This window comes from Malus domestica, chromosome 01, assembly GCF_042453785.1.
Source record: "Malus domestica chromosome 01, GDT2T_hap1".
Classification (NCBI taxonomy): domain Eukaryota; kingdom Viridiplantae; phylum Streptophyta; class Magnoliopsida; order Rosales; family Rosaceae; genus Malus; species Malus domestica.
In genome coordinates, this window is record NC_091661.1 from 21,660,419 (window position 1) to 21,666,418 (window position 6,000).

Genomic DNA, 6,000 nt, shown 5'->3' on the forward strand with positions numbered 1-6,000 from the left:
TAAAAATGCTCAACTTTTCTTCACATCCGATATGGCACTTTCAGCAGAGTCTCTTGAAATACTTAGCTTCTTTTCCCCCCGATAATACCTATGCAAACAAGCCACACCAGAGCAAGAGTATCTCATATCATCAGGGTTAAAAGCAAGAGTATCACATATCATGCTTTTTCACCATATTATGCTTCCAGAGAAAATACCACATCTGTCTGAGGAACAGATAGGGCAAGTGAGAATGATACAAGGAAACATGTGGAGACAAGCGTAACAGAACACGTGCCGATACATCCACTACTTTGTCAATAGCAAAAGTATCCTATATCATCAGGGTCGAACGTACTCTAGATTTGATGAACTTGTTTTGACCCTCAAATTCTTGAGTCGGCCTTTAATTTTGGAGGAAACTAGAAAACCCTCCAGCCCAGTTCAAGAATAAGCCTGTGGAAAGTTACTTTTTCAAAAGCAAAAGTATCTCATATCATCGCTTCTCTTTTTTTCTTCTCTTTATCCTTCTTGATGCCTGCAAGATAGGGAGAATGAGAACAATCAGTCGGAACTCGAAATCAAACTTTTGATTTGGGACTGATTGCTTGGAACTCTGATTGCTTACCTTATCTGTCACATATTTCGGCAAATCTCCTAGCTCGGCGACTTGGGGGACTCCTACTACATGGTTTGTATCGCGCTTGACCAAGCCTGAAACTACAAGTGAGCTTCAAGTCAAATTGATACATTACCTTGTGCATTTCCACCAGTTAAAGATACCACCCTTGGATGGAGGAAAAATATTTCTAGAGAAGATGCCACATCTACCTATGAGACAGATAAGGCAAGTGAAGACGATACCACACTTCGGTACTTAGAAGTTTCATGATTACTCAGCGGCTTGGATCTTGCAAGTCCCCAACCGAGGAGCTTCCCTCACTCGGGAACTTAGGGGAGCACTGTTTGTACCATACTTGACCAATCCCAAAACTACTGAGCACTGGTCAACGTTATACCATTAAGGACTCAGAAGAGTTTCCCTTTAACCAGAAGGTCGATCACAGCACGACACGTGTCGACATCAGTAGCGAATCATAGCGCGACACTTGTCAACATCAGAAGCCAATCACAACACGACACGTGTCAATGTTAAAATAAAGCTAGAACTCTCTTTTATAAAAGGAGATCATTGTCCCACAATATTTCCTAATGTCATTTGTACTAAATCATTCACTAGTACTCACTAAATGAGAGTTTGAACCTATGTACTTGTGTAAACCCTTCACAATTAATTAGAACTCCTCTACTCCGTGGACGTAGCCAATCTGGGTGAACCACGTACATCTTGTGTTTGCTTCATTGTCTCTATCCATTTACATACTTATCCACACTAGTGACCAGAGTAATCTAGCGAAGGTCATAAACTTGACACTTTCTGTTGTACCAAAGTCCCCACTGATTTTGTGTATCAACAAATACATTAGGAGAAAAAGGACTGACAACAATATAAACGTATCAATCAACAATGTGTAAGAAATCAAACATACCAAAATCGATAATAATGTACCAAAACAACAAATCAACATACAAATCAACAACGTTTACTAAATCAAAACCCAACGATAATCTATATATAATGGAGTTTTTATCGTTTATTGCCAAAATTTAATCTCTACTTTCAAAAATATCAATTTTTATAATATCTTTCAAATATAGCAAAAACCAACTTGAACATACCTAAATACCCTTATAATAAAACAAATTTACAAAAGCTAAAACCTGTTTAATCTTCTATGTTTGTTCAAACTTCAAAAATGGAGACTAGAGTTAAACAAAATGAAAATAGACAGATATTGCAGAGGCTCCACCACTACAAGTTCCACCAGTAAATACTTGAGTTAATTGGATAACAATTAAAGGAGGATTAATGTCACATCCTGACCCGGGCCTCCACCACATTCCGGGCTCGACTCCACCGTAGCACGATATTGTTTGCTTTGGGCCCTGACTACTCCCTCACGGTTTTGTTTCTGGGAACTCACACGAGAACTTCCCAATAGGTCACCCATCATGGAATTGCTCTCGTTCAAACTCACTTAACTTTGGAGTTCCGATGGAACTCGAAGCCAGTGAGCTCCCAAAAGGTTTCGTGCTAGGTAGAGATGAGAATATACATATAAGACTTACATGATCCACTCCCCTAGGCGATGTGGGATGTTACAATCCACCCTCCTTAGGGGCCCAACGTCCTCGTCGACACACTTCCGGCTAGGGATTGGCTCTGATACCAAATTGTCACATCCCGGCCCGGGCCCCTACCACATCCCAGGCTCGACTCCACTGTAGCACGATATTGTCTGCTTTGGATCCCGACCACGCCCTCACGGTTTTGTTTCTGGGAACTCACCCAAGAACTTCCCAGTGGGTCACCCATCATGGGATTGCTCTCACGCGAACTCGCTTAACTTTGGAGTTCTGATGGAACCCAAAGCCAGTGAGCTCCCAAAAGGTCTCGTGCTAGATAGAGATGAGAATATACATATAAGACTTACAGGATCCACTCCCTTGATCTATGTTAGATGTTACAATTAACGTCTATAATTTTTTCAATTCCATTTAATTTTTTTTTTGGTTCCATACAGTTATGAGTTCGTATATATTGGCGTTAGTTTCTTGCAATTAGGTTTTAACTTTTAAGGTATACTACGTCTTTTTTTTTTGGGTTAAAATTCGTCTTTTCAATTTGATTGGTATATTTAAGCTTGTTTCCTTAGTTTTATGTTCTAATTTCTTTTCTTTTATTGCTATTTTGTTATTGAATTTCAATTTTTGGTGAGGGAATCATTGTGGTTGTTTGGCCTTAGGATCTACAGTATAATAAAGTATTATTATTTTGTAAAATTGTGTAACCCAAAGGGATGGAAGTTTCTATCAGGCTACCTGCAAATTAGGAAGAAACAAAATTAGGTTTTGGTGTGTAAGTTTTAAGTTGTCGAAATAGGGCTTGGCTTGAAGACTTGGTTTATTGGATAGAGGAAGAAGATGAAGAAGGGACGGCAAGGGAGCATTCCAATAATACGAGTTTTAATTTTATGGGTATTTAGGTCAATTCAATCAGATTTTTGGCTATATTTGAAAGAATTTGTAAAAAACTGACATTTGTGAATTTAGAGGGTTAATTTTGGTTAGAATTGATAAATACTCTATAAAATGCCAGAAGACAAAAAGGGTGAAACCCTTAATATTCCTACAGTGCCCTCACTTTAATAAAGAAAATAATGAACAACCGCCCAAATAAAATAGGAACAAAATTCAAAATTTTTACACTTTTTAAATGAATCTTCAAAAACCCACGTTGTGGGGAGTTAATTGTTCTTTCTGTGTGTTTTGAATTTTTTTTTATTAAATTAGAAAAAGACCTCCCGTCACACACGTACACGTGTGCCAGGATATTAGTATTTACATAATCTATTGTACCTAATAATAGTTTGTCAAAAACTATAAGTAAAAAAAAAAAAAATACAGAAAAGAAAAATAGTTTGACCAAAAAAAAAAAAATTGAAAAAACTACATGGTACTTTTAACTTTTATGTTGGATCACCAACCATTTGAAAATAAAAAACCATATGGAAAAAGAGATAACATGTGACGTTGGAAATTTTTTTGAAATGTCAATTGGATTTATACATTTTTTTAATTTGTCATATGAACTGAAATTTTAAGCAATTTGTCATATCAATTCTCTAAATCATTAATTTGTCATTTCATTTCCGTTAAGTTTTTCATAAAAAATAAATCATGTACAATGCACGTGACTTGTGACATACCCCGACCCGGAATGTCTACTAGGACTCCGAATCAAGCTGTGTTGACCGACACCTGAAAGGTGACGAAGCCATAAAGTGTGATGATGTGTAAAATATGAATAAATTTATACCTAAAAGTGTCTAAGTGCACGAGTGCGAGGTGAGCGGGTATGGACCAATTTCACACGTGATTACAGAGCATAAGTAAAGTACAGTAAAGTAAAATGAGGATTATACCATCATAGGAAGCCACCTGTATTGGGATATGCCACAAATCCTCGTCGACACAGAAACTTTGCTAATCGAACCTAGAGGGGCGCAAAACAGAAAACGTGAGTGGGCAAAAACAAAGCTTTTGAAAACGCATTTCTTTTTCTAAACATAATAACCCCGTATAATTTCCTAGAAAATAACATACATACGTATATAGAAATTGTGCTCGAAAGCAGTGAAAACCAAGTATATGCCATGTCGAGTATCTCAGTAATATATATGTAAGCCAGGTGAAATGACTCGATGTAAAATGATATGTCAGCCGGAGTCACATAACATGACCTATATGGTTGAATCTATAGCTCATAGACCCATTTCCTGCACACAAGTCAGAACCACCTAATGTGGTCTGTATGATAGGGCTGGGTGTATATAAGTACGCTCAAGTGCTACGATCACGTGAAGGCTGTGCGAATAATCTCGGGTCACCTATGAGTCGGAATTACCTATTGTGGTTTGTATGACAGGGTTGTGCACCAAACTTGGATCCAAGGTGAGCGTGCGGTGTAGGAGGTGAACATCACGTGAATGGACTGTGCCCTGGCCACAGACGGGAGCACTAACACCGGGGTGCAGGATAATGAGCTCTAAATGCATCTATGTATAACCATACACAATGCAACCACCATTATCATAATATACTCACCTGAAGCTTACCTGGGCCTCCGCAACATCATTTAGTAGTATGCAAAACTATTATAATGCAAATACTAAAATATAATGCATCGTTGACATGGCATTTAAATCGTAAATTCATTTAAAAATAGTTTCTGGGAATCGTAAAGCATATATACATATATATAGAAAACAAAAGCCTACTCACCTGAAGTCCACGCTACACTCCTTAGCACGAATATCGAAATGTCTCGAACGATCGTCGCCTAGAACAAATATCAAACCATGTCTCAGAATCCTTACTGATAGAACACATAGTTTACATAAAACACATCCCCAAGGACATTCTAGAATGATTTGAGACCCATTGACCAAAAGTCAGCCGTCAGTCAAAGATCGACGGTAGGGTCCACAACCCTACATAACTTGATCCGGAAGATCCAAATCTCACATTTACAATCCATAACTTCCAAAGATTCACATTATCCTTCTAGAACAACATACTAAAGTTTCATTATGATCCAACGGTTGGATCTTCGCTAATTGCAAATTCAAGTGGTGGTTAACGTTTTATTTTATAAACTTACAAATCCAATTCGGGAAGATCCGTATGTCAGATTCCTGAGCCATAAGTTCCTATGGTTCTCAAATATTACGTACTATAATGTATTAAAGTTTGGTGACGATCCAATGGTCGGATCGTCGATTGCTATAATAATCAAGTGACGGACCTTAATGGAATTAGGTTCAAACGACGAAATTTTGTCAATCGAACTTCAAAAACGAAACCAAGGTATTCAAATTTAGCCTAGGAAGATCAGAGGACACCTCAGCCCACGCGCCGCCGCAAGTGGTCGTTGGCCGCCCCAACTCACCGGAAAATCTAATTATTTCCAAAAATTCTCAAACTTCACATAAATGAAGATCTCAGTGCGTAGAGAAAGTTTCATACATGCGGCCAAGTCCAATTTGGCCAGGAAACACCTCAAATTGGCCACGAACCACCGGAAACCCTTGAATTTGGGTGTGTTCAATTCGACCTCAAACGAACTCCGACGCCCCCAAACTTGTTTGGGCTTTGTTCCAGGCCTGAAAGGAACTCTAATGGTGGTGGAGATGGATATAGTTAGCTTCGCATTATGGAGAATCAAAGCCAAACCCGTGCGCCACACATGTACTGTTTTCTCTCAAAACTTCCCAAATCTTATCCAATTTTCAAAGGAAAATGGGGGAGAGATCGATTGGTCTCGAGGTAAGGGTCATTTTGACACCAACCTCGCCATTAAAGGTGGCCGGAGTTGAAAGATGGAACCGGGTCGGGTCA